Source organism: Hyla sarda, unplaced genomic scaffold (assembly GCF_029499605.1).
Source record: "Hyla sarda isolate aHylSar1 unplaced genomic scaffold, aHylSar1.hap1 scaffold_2233, whole genome shotgun sequence".
In the NCBI taxonomy this organism is placed as follows: domain Eukaryota; kingdom Metazoa; phylum Chordata; class Amphibia; order Anura; family Hylidae; genus Hyla; species Hyla sarda.
The window spans coordinates 1-14,982 of record NW_026608910.1 but is presented as its reverse complement, the minus strand read 5'-3'; the positions used below and the strand labels follow the sequence as shown (position 1 = coordinate 14,982).

General features: G+C 44.4%; 6 non-coding genes across 6 annotated transcripts; all 6 read left to right on the top strand.

Moving 5' to 3' along the window:
* Positions 1-3,343: 3,343 nt before the first annotated feature.
* Positions 3,344-3,527, top strand: LOC130321191 (U2 spliceosomal RNA). Its single transcript, XR_008866956.1, has one exon. It is a non-coding gene; the product is annotated as a U2 spliceosomal RNA (small nuclear RNA).
* A 2,099-nt stretch (positions 3,528-5,626) lies between these two features.
* On the top strand, positions 5,627-5,817 carry LOC130321195 (U2 spliceosomal RNA). The gene has a single exon (XR_008866960.1). It is a non-coding gene; the product is annotated as a U2 spliceosomal RNA (small nuclear RNA).
* A 2,080-nt stretch (positions 5,818-7,897) lies between these two features.
* On the top strand, positions 7,898-8,088 carry LOC130321194 (U2 spliceosomal RNA). Its single transcript, XR_008866959.1, has one exon. It is a non-coding gene; the product is annotated as a U2 spliceosomal RNA (small nuclear RNA).
* Positions 8,089-10,185: 2,097 nt separating this feature from the next.
* LOC130321193 (U2 spliceosomal RNA) lies at positions 10,186-10,376 on the top strand. Its single transcript, XR_008866958.1, has one exon. It is a non-coding gene; the product is annotated as a U2 spliceosomal RNA (small nuclear RNA).
* Positions 10,377-12,459: 2,083 nt separating this feature from the next.
* LOC130321190 (U2 spliceosomal RNA) lies at positions 12,460-12,650 on the top strand. The gene has a single exon (XR_008866955.1). It is a non-coding gene; the product is annotated as a U2 spliceosomal RNA (small nuclear RNA).
* A 2,093-nt stretch (positions 12,651-14,743) lies between these two features.
* On the top strand, positions 14,744-14,934 carry LOC130321178 (U2 spliceosomal RNA). The gene has a single exon (XR_008866944.1). It is a non-coding gene; the product is annotated as a U2 spliceosomal RNA (small nuclear RNA).
* Positions 14,935-14,982: the final 48 nt, after the last annotated feature.

Below are 14,982 nucleotides of genomic sequence, written 5' to 3'. Positions count from 1 at the left end.
GGTTTCACATATAAAGTAATTAATGTTTATGCTCCAACTGGGAGGAAGGAAAGAGGGGAGGTGTTTGAGAAATTATATTTCTTTTTGAGTGGGAGGGATGATGTGTTCCTTATAGGGGATTTCAATTGTATAATAACAGAGGGGGATAGGAGTAGTACTACGGTGGGTGGTGGGTCTGGTTTAGACAGTACTAGTAAGCAGCTTAAAGAGATTGTAAATTTATTTGGGTTAAAGGATTCCTTTGTTGCCCATAATGATGGTACTATCGGTTATACATATTTTTCTAACAATACAAGTTCGCGTATTGATTTCATTTTTGTCTCAAAACTAATGTCTGTTTCTAATTTCAGACGGAGGAGGTTACCGTTCACGGATCATGCCTGGATTGAGTGTGTGGTAAAAGGTGGTGGTCTAAGTGAGTATGGAAAGGGTGTTTGGAAGTTGAATGTGTCTTTATTGGATAATGAATGTGTATTACAAGAATATAGGGAGCGTTTTGATGGATGGGTGTTGAGGAAGGATGCATTTTATAGTGTGGTTGAGTGGTGGGAGTGGGTGAAGTTAGAGACTAAAAGGTTTTTTATTAAAAAAGGGTGTGAGAAAGGGAGGAAAGATAGAGAAGAGTATGAGAGATGGCAAAGAAGGTTAGAGTATTTGTATGAATTGAGGCGTTTGGGGATGAGTGTTGAGAAGGAGATTGAGGAAGCTCGTGGAAGTGTGAATGAGTGTCTGGAGAGGAATGGAAGGAAGATTATTGCACAGGCTAGGGTTGAAGTGAAAGAGAAGGATGAGAAATGTAGCAAATTTTTCTTTAAAAAGGCATTCAGTAAAAAAACTGAGATGATGAGTGTTTTTACGAATGATGGGGTAGAGGTCTTTGGTAAGGATGAGGTGTTAGAGGAAGTGTGGAAGTTTTATTCTGATTTATTCACGGAGAAGGAGCGGGACGTGACTCTAGAGGAGGAATGTTTGGGATATGTGGATAAGCGTTTGGATGAAATTGATGGGTTCTTTATGGAAGAGGATGTGAGGAAGAGTGAGGTGGAGGATGCTGTGAATGGGATGAAGAAAGGAAAGGTGGCAGGGAGTGATGGTTTGCCTGTGGAATTTTATCTTGTGTTTTGGGATATGTTAGGGGATTATGTATGGGAGGTGTGTAAGGAAGTACTTAGGAGAGGGAAGTTATCTAAAAGTATGAGTGAGAGTGTGACTGTGTTATTGTTTAAAAAAGGGGATAAGAGGGATCTTAAAAATTGGAGGCCTATAGCGCTCTTGAATTGTGATTACAAAATTATTGCTAAAGTTATTGCGAATAGGTTAAAGGATGTGATTGATTGTATGGTAGGTGAGGAGCAAATGTGTACAGTGCCTGATCGTAGGATTTCTGAATGTCTGTTAGGTCTGAGGGATGTATTGTGGGACTGTAAAACTAGGAAGCAAGGTGTGGCTGTTGTTACGGTGGATTTTGAAAAAGCGTATGATAGGGTGGTGCATGATTTATTGTTTAGGGTTTTGAGGAGGATGAATGTGCCGGACAGAATGGTGAAGTGGATTGAATGTTTGTATAGGGACATTTATAGTAAGATTCAGGTCAATGGTTTTCTGAGTAGGGAAGTGAGTATAAAATCTGGAGTGCGGCAGGGGTGTCCCCTGTCGCCAATTCTTTTTATTTGTATGATTGAGCCTTTGTTGGGGATGATTAGGAGAGATAAGGTGATGCGGGGTATAGAAATACCTGGTAGTCATGGGAAGGATATGCGAGTGATTGGTTACATGGATGATGTTACTGTTGTATGTAAGTCAATGGCAGGGGTAAGGCGTGCTAAGTTATTGATTGAGTGTTTCTGTTTAATGAGTGGGTTTAAGCTTAATGTTGGGAAGAGTGGTTGTAAATTTTTTGAGGGGTGGGGAGAGAGTGGGTTGTGCGAGTGGCCTGTGAGAGAGGGGGGTGTGGAAGTGCTTGGGGTGGTGTTTGATAATGATTTGTATGGGAAAGAAAGTTGGGAGAGGGTTTTGGGGAGGGTGGGGAATAAAATAAACTTCTGGTCTTTAAGGACTTTATCGATTGAGGGAAGGATTCTGGTTATTAAAGCTGTTATAATTCCTATTTTGCTTTATGTTAATTATGTGTTTCCTCCACCGGATAGGTGTCTGGCAAGAATTATCAGGCAGATCTTTGTTTTCTTATGGAATTCAAGGATGGAGAAATTGAGTCGTGGGAAGGTGGTGAAAAGCAGAATGCATGGTGGGAAAGGAATGATGAATGTGGAAGTGTTCCTGGCTGTGAAGTATGTCAGTTTTTGTCTCGCTGTAAGTAAGAAGGAATGTGTGTTTGGGTGCATGGTAAGGTATTTGGCTGGTAATGTGTTGTTGAAATATAAGCTAATGGAAAGGGACTTAAGGGTACCTGTAAGTTTTGAGGTTCCTTGGTTCTATCAGAGAATAGGGCGGTGTGTCAGGAAAAATAATCTGGAATGTGTGACTGAATGGAATGATAGTAAGAAGGTGATGAAAGTGTTGGAGCAGAGAGAAACAGTGGAATGTGTGGGAGGTCTGTCTGAGAAGGATTGTAAGGTAGTGTGGAAAAATGTCAGTCACAAGGAACTGACAAATAAACAAAAGGACTTGTCTTGGATGTTAGCTCATGGGTGTCTGCCAACAAGGGAATTTCAGAGGAGAAGGAGATTGGTAGACAGTGAAGTGTGTCCCAGGGATGGTTGCGGTGGATGTGAGAATTATGTACATGTGTTTTGGGAGTGTGGTTATGCGAAGTCTGTGTGGAGAAAAATGTCTGGTCTAATTAAAAATCTTACTGGAATTGAAATCTTATCCTTTAATATGATGATGTTTGGTTTGTGTGCAGTGGAGAGAGAGAAGGCAAGAGTGTTATGGTTCATAGTAAATTGTGTAAAAGAGGTTCTGTGGGATGTAAGGAATATTAGGATTTTCAATCAAACTGAAGTAAGTGTGAAGGAGTGTCTGGGCATGATCCGTGGTAAAATTTACCTTTACGTATTATGTGATAGGAAAAACTATGGTTCTGATGATGCAGAGGGGATCTGGAAACACAAAAAATGGAAGTACTGGTTATGATTGTATTCTTATTTGTCTTTCTTTTTCTTTTCTTACAGATTATATCCTGATATGAAGGGACAGTTGGAGGGACAGAATCCGCTGCAATTTATTTTTTCTGAGGGAAAGTCATGAAGGGAAAGCTTTTTGTTATATGTACATGTAAAGACATGATTCCTGTATATATTGTATATGTCAAATATGTGTTATTCATGTGTTTTCAGATGAATATGTAATTTTTTGAATGATTTACTTGGTTATGTATTGTATATTTCCTTTTCAATAAAAAAAAAAAAAAAAAATCTGTTCTTATCAGTTTAATATCTGATACGTCCCCTATCTGGGGACCATATATTAAATGGATTTTTGAGAACGGGGGCCGATTTCGAAGCTTGCTTCCGTCGCCCTATGCATTGACCCGATATGGCAGTATCTTCGGGTACAGTGCACCACCCCCTTACAGGGTTAAAAAGAAAGATTCCTACTTTCATTGCTACCTGCTTGCTGGCTAGCCAGCTAGCCAGCCCTGTGGGCCTTGCTGCTGCTGCTGCTGCTGCTGCAGCCAAAAAACAAAAGGTGGTGCTGCTGCTGCTTCTGCTGCTTCTGCTTGTGTCTGGCCGCTGTTGGAGCGTCCAGGCACAGGACTTCTGCTGCTGCTGACTAAATGGCCTCCTTAATTGGATCATTTGAGTAGCCAGCACACCTGTGCAGGTAGGGCATGACATGATAGGCAGCTGCCTTGATAGCGGGTGGGTGCTGAATGTTCCTAATTGACAAAATAAGATTAATGCTTATGAAGAAATATAAAATCTCATCCCTTCCCCAATATCGCGCCACACCCCTACCCCTTAATTCCCTGGTTGAACTTGATGGACATATGTCTTTTTTCGACCGTACTAACTATGTAACTATGTAACATAACATGGGGGGGTCTCCTGGCTGTTCACACAGGTGTGTCATTGCTGTACATTGACCATGCATTGCTTCTGTGGTATTGCAAAGGCAAAGACAAATGCTTCCAGCCATCCATTGCACTAATGGATTGGTCATCAGCTGGCTGTCTATGTCCCGCATCAATATAGACCAAAGTACAGAGGGTTAGGCTATGCTATAGTGCACCTACCTGATGCATCAGAAGGTGCGAGGCCCTTGCTAAATTCTGTGCACAGACTTTGAGATCTATGCTTTAGACTGTATCTAAACCTGCTCCAACATGGACTGACATTCTGGCCTACTTTCAGCCGATGCGACTTGTCTGTCGCTGAACAGTCGCTTTTTATGTATTCAGCACCTATGTATAATGTTGTAAAAATGCTCTAGAAGCTAAAGTCGCAGAAATGTCACACATATTTGGCCTGCAACTTTCTGTGCGACAAATTCAGACAGGAAAAATCAGTATAAATCCTTAGAAAATTATCCCCCAGTGTCTCCATCTGCTGGCGGTATTGAATAAGCATTGCTGCACTGATGGGGTATGCATTAGACGAAAAAAAAGAAGAAAAAGAAGAATAATACGCCCAGAAAAGAGGCGAAAAGGAGAAAAACGTAAAAAAACGTGAAAAAAAAGTAAGAGGAAGAGAAGGGAAAAAAAGGTGGAAATGGGTTTAAAAGTGATTTCGGCGGAGAAATATATATATATATATATATATATATATATATATATATATATATATATATATATACGCGCACACACACACATATATATAAACGTATTCTCCGTTGAGATATTGCAGCCGCTGCTGTGTCCAGGCCCAGGAGCCTTAGCACTGTGCTGTGATGTCACTCAATACCACTGACATCACTAGGTGTAAACAACATCTCTCCTTTGCTGTGTATGTGACTATGGAGCTGTTTGGTGATGTCGTCTATTATGGCCTTCATAGAAGCAACAGGAGATTGTTGCATCCATCTAGAACCCTCAGAACTACAGTGCTATGATGTCACTCACTTCCACAGGCCTTGCAGAGTGTAAACAACAACAACCCAGCTTTGTTGTGTATGTAACCATAGGGATTGTGATGTCACCTAGAACCTTCACAGCAGCGACAGCTTTATGAGGAGCATCAGCACTGCTCTGCCTGAGCAGAACCATCACCGCCATAGGTTGTCAAATAACCCGGATTTAACCCACACAGGTAAGTCCAATGGGGTGCAGGCATGTCCTCTATGCTTACAGCTTCCCGTGGGTGTTGGTTTGATACCGTTTGGGGACAGCCAAGGAGGCATCTGCAGGCAACAAAGGTAGGTGTGTGCTTGTGTGTGTGTTTCCTATGCAGATCCTAAGCCCAGTGTCACATGCAAGTAGGAGGAGTAAGAAGGGTTCCTGGCAAATCCGGGTTATGGATTGCATTTAAAAAGGCCCCGTGGGAGTGCAATGGGCCCCTGTCTTGCTGCTTAGCAATAATGGTATGGGTTTAGGTTCTGCTGTGTGTACTGGTGGTTGACTGCCCCCCAGCCCAGAGTGTGCATGGAAAATTGTCTGGCAGCCTCCCTGACAGCAAGCAGTGATAGTGCCCATGAAGGGGACCTTGTTGGGCCCGCCCCTTTCACGGTTATCGCTTCTCGGCCTTTTGGCTAAGATCAAGTGTAGTATCTGTTCTTATCAGTTTAATATCTGATACGTCCCCTATCTGGGGACCATATATTAAATGGATTTTTGAGAACGGGGGCCGATTTCGAAGCTTGCTTCCGTCGCCCTATGCATTGACCCGATATGGCAGTATCTTCGGGTACAGTGCACCACCCCCTTACAGGGTTAAAAAGAAAGATTCCTACTTTCATTGCTACCTGCTTGCTGGCTAGCCAGCTAGCCAGCCCTGTGGGCCTTGCTGCTGCTGCTGCTGCTGCTGCTGCAGCCAAAAAACAAAAGGTGGTGCTTCTGCTGCTTCTGCTTGTGTCTGGCCGCTGTTGGAGCGTCCAGGCACAGGACTTCTGCTGCTGCTGACTAAATGGCCTCCTTAATTGGATCATTTGAGTAGCCAGCACACCTGTGCAGGTAGGGCATGACATGATAGGCAGCTGCCTTCATAGCGGGTGGGTGCTGAATGTTCCTAATTGACAAAATAAGATTAATGCTTATGAAGAAATATAAAATCTCATCCCTTCCCCAATATCGCGCCACACCCCTACCCCTTAATTCCCTGGTTGAACTTGATGGACATATGTCTTTTTTCGACCGTACTAACTATGTAACTATGTAACATAACATGGGGGGGTCTCCTGGCTGTTCACACAGGTGTGTCATTGCTGTACATTGACCATGCATTGCTTCTGTGGTATTGCAAAGGCAAAACAAATGCTTCCAGCCATCCATTGCACTAATGGATTGGTCATCAGCTGGCTGTCTATGTCCCGCATCAATATAGACCAAAGTACAGAGGGTTAGGCTATGCTATAGTGCACCTACCTGATGCATCAGAAGGTGCGAGGCCCTTGCTAAATTCTGTGCACAGACTTTGAGATCTATGCTTTAGACTGTATCTAAACCTGCTCCAACATGGACTGACATTCTGGCCTACTTTCAGCCGATGCGACTTGTCTGTCGCTGAACAGTCGCTTTTTATGTATTCAGCACCTATGTATAATGTTGTAAAAATGCTCTAGAAGCTAAAGTCGCAGAAATGTCACACATATTTGGCCTGCAACTTTCTGTGCGACAAATTCAGACAGGAAAAATCAGTATAAATCCTTAGAAAATTATCCCCCAGTGTCTCCATCTGCTGGCGGTATTGAATAAGCATTGCTGCACTGATGGGGTATGCATTAGACGAAAAAAAAGAAGAAAAAGAAGAATAATACGCCCAGAAAAGAGGCGAAAAGGAGAAAAACGTAAAAAAACGTGAAAAAAAAGTAAGAGGAAGAGAAGGGAAAAAAAGGTGGAAATGGGTTTAAAAGTGATTTCGGCGGAGAAATATATATATATATATATATATATATATATATATATATATATACGCGCACACACACACATATATATAAACGTATTCTCCGTTGAGATATTGCAGCCGCTGCTGTGTCCAGGCCCAGGAGCCTTAGCACTGTGCTGTGATGTCACTCAATACCACTGACATCACTAGGTGTAAACAACATCTCTCCTTTGCTGTGTATGTGACTATGGAGCTGTTTGGTGATGTCGTCTATTATGGCCTTCATAGAAGCAACAGGAGATTGTTGCATCCATCTAGAACCCTCAGAACTACAGTGCTATGATGTCACTCACTTCCACAGGCCTTGCAGAGTGTAAACAACAACAACCCAGCTTTGTTGTGTATGTAACCATAGGGATTGTGATGTCACCTAGAACCTTCACAGCAGCGACAGCTTTATGAGGAGCATCAGCACTGCTCTGCCTGAGCAGAACCATCACCGCCATAGGTTGTCAAATAACCCGGATTTAACCCACACAGGTAAGTCCAATGGGGTGCAGGCATGTCCTCTATGCTTACAGCTTCCCGTGGGTGTTGGTTTGATACCGTTTGGGGACAGCCAAGGAGGCATCTGCAGGCAACAAAGGTAGGTGTGTGCTTGTGTGTGTGTTTCCTATGCAGATCCTAAGCCCAGTGTCACATGCAAGTAGGAGGAGTAAGAAGGGTTCCTGGCAAATCCGGGTTATGGATTGCATTTAAAAAGGCCCCGTGGGAGTGCAATGGGCCCCTGTCTTGCTGCTTAGCAATAATGGTATGGGTTTAGGTTCTGCTGTGTGTACTGGTGGTTGACTGCCCCCCAGCCCAGAGTGTGCATGGAAAATTGTCTGGCAGCCTCCCTGACAGCAAGCAGTGATAGTGCCCATGAAGGGGACCTTGTTGGGCCCGCCCCTTTCACGGTTATCGCTTCTCGGCCTTTTGGCTAAGATCAAGTGTAGTATCTGTTCTTATCAGTTTAATATCTGATACGTCCCCTATCTGGGGACCATATATTAAATGGATTTTTGAGAACGGGGGCCGATTTCGAAGCTTGCTTCCGTCGCCCTATGCATTGACCCGATATGGCAGTATCTTCGGGTACAGTGCACCACCCCCTTACAGGGTTAAAAAGAAAGATTCCTACTTTCATTGCTACCTGCTTGCTGGCTAGCCAGCTAGCCAGCCCTGTGGGCCTTGCTGCTGCTGCTGCTGCTGCTGCAGCCAAAAAACAAAAGGTGGTGCTGCTGCTGCTTCTGCTGCTTCTGCTTGTGTCTGGCCGCTGTTGGAGCGTCCAGGCACAGGACTTCTGCTGCTGCTGACTAAATGGCCTCCTTAATTGGATCATTTGAGTAGCCAGCACACCTGTGCAGGTAGGGCATGACATGATAGGCAGCTGCCTTGATAGCGGGTGGGTGCTGAATGTTCCTAATTGACAAAATAAGATTAATGCTTATGAAGAAATATAAAATCTCATCCCTTCCCCAATATCGCGCCACACCCCTACCCCTTAATTCCCTGGTTGAACTTGATGGACATATGTCTTTTTTCGACCGTACTAACTATGTAACTATGTAACATAACATGGGGGGGTCTCCTGGCTGTTCACACAGGTGTGTCATTGCTGTACATTGACCATGCATTGCTTCTGTGGTATTGCAAAGGCAAAGACAAATGCTTCCAGCCATCCATTGCACTAATGGATTGGTCATCAGCTGGCTGTCTATGTCCCGCATCAATATAGACCAAAGTACAGAGGGTTAGGCTATGCTATAGTGCACCTACCTGATGCATCAGAAGGTGCGAGGCCCTTGCTAAATTCTGTGCACAGACTTTGAGATCTATGCTTTAGACTGTATCTAAACCTGCTCCAACATGGACTGACATTCTGGCCTACTTTCAGCCGATGCGACTTGTCTGTCGCTGAACAGTCGCTTTTTATGTATTCAGCACCTATGTATAATGTTGTAAAAATGCTCTAGAAGCTAAAGTCGCAGAAATGTCACACATATTTGGCCTGCAACTTTCTGTGCGACAAATTCAGACAGGAAAAATCAGTATAAATCCTTAGAAAATTATCCCCCAGTGTCTCCATCTGCTGGCGGTATTGAATAAGCATTGCTGCACTGATGGGGTATGCATTAGACGAAAAAAAAGAAGAAAAAGAAGAATAATACGCCCAGAAAAGAGGCGAAAAGGAGAAAAACGTAAAAAAACGTGAAAAAAAAGTAAGAGGAAGAGAAGGGAAAAAAAGGTGGAAATGGGTTTAAAAGTGATTTCGGCGGAGAAATATATATATATATATATATATATATATATATATATATATATATATATATATACGCGCACACACACACATATATATAAACGTATTCTCCGTTGAGATATTGCAGCCGCTGCTGTGTCCAGGCCCAGGAGCCTTAGCACTGTGCTGTGATGTCACTCAATACCACTGACATCACTAGGTGTAAACAACATCTCTCCTTTGCTGTGTATGTGACTATGGAGCTGTTTGGTGATGTCGTCTATTATGGCCTTCATAGAAGCAACAGGAGATTGTTGCATCCATCTAGAACCCTCAGAACTACAGTGCTATGATGTCACTCACTTCCACAGGCCTTGCAGAGTGTAAACAACAACAACCCAGCTTTGTTGTGTATGTAACCATAGGGATTGTGATGTCACCTAGAACCTTCACAGCAGCGACAGCTTTATGAGGAGCATCAGCACTGCTCTGCCTGAGCAGAACCATCACCGCCATAGGTTGTCAAATAACCCGGATTTAACCCACACAGGTAAGTCCAATGGGGTGCAGGCATGTCCTCTATGCTTACAGCTTCCCGTGGGTGTTGGTTTGATACCGTTTGGGGACAGCCAAGGAGGCATCTGCAGGCAACAAAGGTAGGTGTGTGCTTGTGTGTGTGTTTCCTATGCAGATCCTAAGCCCAGTGTCACATGCAAGTAGGAGGAGTAAGAAGGGTTCCTGGCAAATCCGGGTTATGGATTGCATTTAAAAAGGCCCCGTGGGAGTGCAATGGGCCCCTGTCTTGCTGCTTAGCAATAATGGTATGGGTTTAGGTTCTGCTGTGTGTACTGGTGGTTGACTGCCCCCCAGCCCAGAGTGTGCATGGAAAATTGTCTGGCAGCCTCCCTGACAGCAAGCAGTGATAGTGCCCATGAAGGGGACCTTGTTGGGCCCGCCCCTTTCACGGTTATCGCTTCTCGGCCTTTTGGCTAAGATCAAGTGTAGTATCTGTTCTTATCAGTTTAATATCTGATACGTCCCCTATCTGGGGACCATATATTAAATGGATTTTTGAGAACGGGGGCCGATTTCGAAGCTTGCTTCCGTCGCCCTATGCATTGACCCGATATGGCAGTATCTTCGGGTACAGTGCACCACCCCCTTACAGGGTTAAAAAGAAAGATTCCTACTTTCATTGCTACCTGCTTGCTGGCTAGCCAGCTAGCCAGCCCTGTGGGCCTTGCTGCTGCTGCTGCTGCTGCTGCTGCAGCCAAAAAACAAAAGGTGGTGCTTCTGCTGCTTCTGCTTGTGTCTGGCCGCTGTTGGAGCGTCCAGGCACAGGACTTCTGCTGCTGCTGACTAAATGGCCTCCTTAATTGGATCATTTGAGTAGCCAGCACACCTGTGCAGGTAGGGCATGACATGATAGGCAGCTGCCTTCATAGCGGGTGGGTGCTGAATGTTCCTAATTGACAAAATAAGATTAATGCTTATGAAGAAATATAAAATCTCATCCCTTCCCCAATATCGCGCCACACCCCTACCCCTTAATTCCCTGGTTGAACTTGATGGACATATGTCTTTTTTCGACCGTACTAACTATGTAACTATGTAACATAACATGGGGGGGTCTCCTGGCTGTTCACACAGGTGTGTCATTGCTGTACATTGACCATGCATTGCTTCTGTGGTATTGCAAAGGCAAAGACAAATGCTTCCAGCCATCCATTGCACTAATGGATTGGTCATCAGCTGGCTGTCTATGTCCCGCATCAATATAGACCAAAGTACAGAGGGTTAGGCTATGCTATAGTGCACCTACCTGATGCATCAGAAGGTGCGAGGCCCTTGCTAAATTCTGTGCACAGACTTTGAGATCTATGCTTTAGACTGTATCTAAACCTGCTCCAACATGGACTGACATTCTGGCCTACTTTCAGCCGATGCGACTTGTCTGTCGCTGAACAGTCGCTTTTTATGTATTCAGCACCTATGTATAATGTTGTAAAAATGCTCTAGAAGCTAAAGTCGCAGAAATGTCACACATATTTGGCCTGCAACTTTCTGTGCGACAAATTCAGACAGGAAAAATCAGTATAAATCCTTAGAAAATTATCCCCCAGTGTCTCCATCTGCTGGCGGTATTGAATAAGCATTGCTGCACTGATGGGGTATGCATTAGACGAAAAAAAAGAAGAAAAAGAAGAATAATACGCCCAGAAAAGAGGCGAAAAGGAGAAAAACGTAAAAAAACGTGAAAAAAAAGTAAGAGGAAGAGAAGGGAAAAAAAGGTGGAAATGGGTTTAAAAGTGATTTCGGCGGAGAAATATATATATATATATATATATATATATATATATATATATATATACGCGCACACACACACATATATATAAACGTATTCTCCGTTGAGATATTGCAGCCGCTGCTGTGTCCAGGCCCAGGAGCCTTAGCACTGTGCTGTGATGTCACTCAATACCACTGACATCACTAGGTGTAAACAACATCTCTCCTTTGCTGTGTATGTGACTATGGAGCTGTTTGGTGATGTCGTCTATTATGGCCTTCATAGAAGCAACAGGAGATTGTTGCATCCATCTAGAACCCTCAGAACTACAGTGCTATGATGTCACTCACTTCCACAGGCCTTGCAGAGTGTAAACAACAACAACCCAGCTTTGTTGTGTATGTAACCATAGGGATTGTGATGTCACCTAGAACCTTCACAGCAGCGACAGCTTTATGAGGAGCATCAGCACTGCTCTGCCTGAGCAGAACCATCACCGCCATAGGTTGTCAAATAACCCGGATTTAACCCACACAGGTAAGTCCAATGGGGTGCAGGCATGTCCTCTATGCTTACAGCTTCCCGTGGGTGTTGGTTTGATACCGTTTGGGGACAGCCAAGGAGGCATCTGCAGGCAACAAAGGTAGGTGTGTGCTTGTGTGTGTGTTTCCTATGCAGATCCTAAGCCCAGTGTCACATGCAAGTAGGAGGAGTAAGAAGGGTTCCTGGCAAATCCGGGTTATGGATTGCATTTAAAAAGGCCCCGTGGGAGTGCAATGGGCCCCTGTCTTGCTGCTTAGCAATAATGGTATGGGTTTAGGTTCTGCTGTGTGTACTGGTGGTTGACTGCCCCCCAGCCCAGAGTGTGCATGGAAAATTGTCTGGCAGCCTCCCTGACAGCAAGCAGTGATAGTGCCCATGAAGGGGACCTTGTTGGGCCCGCCCCTTTCACGGTTATCGCTTCTCGGCCTTTTGGCTAAGATCAAGTGTAGTATCTGTTCTTATCAGTTTAATATCTGATACGTCCCCTATCTGGGGACCATATATTAAATGGATTTTTGAGAACGGGGGCCGATTTCGAAGCTTGCTTCCGTCGCCCTATGCATTGACCCGATATGGCAGTATCTTCGGGTACAGTGCACCACCCCCTTACAGGGTTAAAAAGAAAGATTCCTACTTTCATTGCTACCTGCTTGCTGGCTAGCCAGCTAGCCAGCCCTGTGGGCCTTGCTGCTGCTGCTGCTGCTGCTGCAGCCAAAAAACAAAAGGTGGTGCTGCTGCTGCTTCTGCTGCTTCTGCTTGTGTCTGGCCGCTGTTGGAGCGTCCAGGCACAGGACTTCTGCTGCTGCTGACTAAATGGCCTCCTTAATTGGATCATTTGAGTAGCCAGCACACCTGTGCAGGTAGGGCATGACATGATAGGCAGCTGCCTTGATAGCGGGTGGGTGCTGAATGTTCCTAATTGACAAAATAAGATTAATGCTTATGAAGAAATATAAAATCTCATCCCTTCCCCAATATCGCGCCACACCCCTACCCCTTAATTCCCTGGTTGAACTTGATGGACATATGTCTTTTTTCGACCGTACTAACTATGTAACTATGTAACATAACATGGGGGGGTCTCCTGGCTGTTCACACAGGTGTGTCATTGCTGTACATTGACCATGCATTGCTTCTGTGGTATTGCAAAGGCAAAGACAAATGCTTCCAGCCATCCATTGCACTAATGGATTGGTCATCAGCTGGCTGTCTATGTCCCGCATCAATATAGACCAAAGTACAGAGGGTTAGGCTATGCTATAGTGCACCTACCTGATGCATCAGAAGGTGCGAGGCCCTTGCTAAATTCTGTGCACAGACTTTGAGATCTATGCTTTAGACTGTATCTAAACCTGCTCCAACATGGACTGACATTCTGGCCTACTTTCAGCCGATGCGACTTGTCTGTCGCTGAACAGTCGCTTTTTATGTATTCAGCACCTATGTATAATGTTGTAAAAATGCTCTAGAAGCTAAAGTCGCAGAAATGTCACACATATTTGGCCTGCAACTTTCTGTGCGACAAATTCAGACAGGAAAAATCAGTATAAATCCTTAGAAAATTATCCCCCAGTGTCTCCATCTGCTGGCGGTATTGAATAAGCATTGCTGCACTGATGGGGTATGCATTAGACGAAAAAAAAGAAGAAAAAGAAGAATAATACGCCCAGAAAAGAGGCGAAAAGGAGAAAAACGTAAAAAAACGTGAAAAAAAAGTAAGAGGAAGAGAAGGGAAAAAAAGGTGGAAATGGGTTTAAAAGTGATTTCGGCGGAGAAATATATATATATATATATATATATATATATATATATATATATATATATACGCGCACACACACACATATATATAAACGTATTCTCCGTTGAGATATTGCAGCCGCTGCTGTGTCCAGGCCCAGGAGCCTTAGCACTGTGCTGTGATGTCACTCAATACCACTGACATCACTAGGTGTAAACAACATCTCTCCTTTGCTGTGTATGTGACTATGGAGCTGTTTGGTGATGTCGTCTATTATGGCCTTCATAGAAGCAACAGGAGATTGTTGCATCCATCTAGAACCCTCAGAACTACAGTGCTATGATGTCACTCACTTCCACAGGCCTTGCAGAGTGTAAACAACAACAACCCAGCTTTGTTGTGTATGTAACCATAGGGATTGTGATGTCACCTAGAACCTTCACAGCAGCGACAGCTTTATGAGGAGCATCAGCACTGCTCTGCCTGAGCAGAACCATCACCGCCATAGGTTGTCAAATAACCCGGATTTAACCCACACAGGTAAGTCCAATGGGGTGCAGGCATGTCCTCTATGCTTACAGCTTCCCGTGGGTGTTGGTTTGATACCGTTTGGGGACAGCCAAGGAGGCATCTGCAGGCAACAAAGGTAGGTGTGTGCTTGTGTGTGTGTTTCCTATGCAGATCCTAAGCCCAGTGTCACATGCAAGTAGGAGGAGTAAGAAGGGTTCCTGGCAAATCCGGGTTATGGATTGCATTTAAAAAGGCCCCGTGGGAGTGCAATGGGCCCCTGTCTTGCTGCTTAGCAATAATGGTATGGGTTTAGGTTCTGCTGTGTGTACTGGTGGTTGACTGCCCCCCAGCCCAGAGTGTGCATGGAAAATTGTCTGGCAGCCTCCCTGACAGCAAGCAGTGATAGTGCCCATGAAGGGGACCTTGTTGGGCCCGCCCCTTTCACGGTTATCGCTTCTCGGCCTTTTGGCTAAGATCAAGTGTAGTATCTGTTCTTATCAGTTTAATATCTGATACGTCCCCTATCTGGGGACCATATATTAAATGGATTTTTGAGAACGGGGGCCGATTTCGAAGCTTGCTTCCGTCGCCCTATGCATTGACCCGATATGGCAGTATCTTCGGGTACAGTGCACCACCCCCTTACAGGGTTAAAAAGAAAGATTCCTACTTTCATTGCTACCTGCTT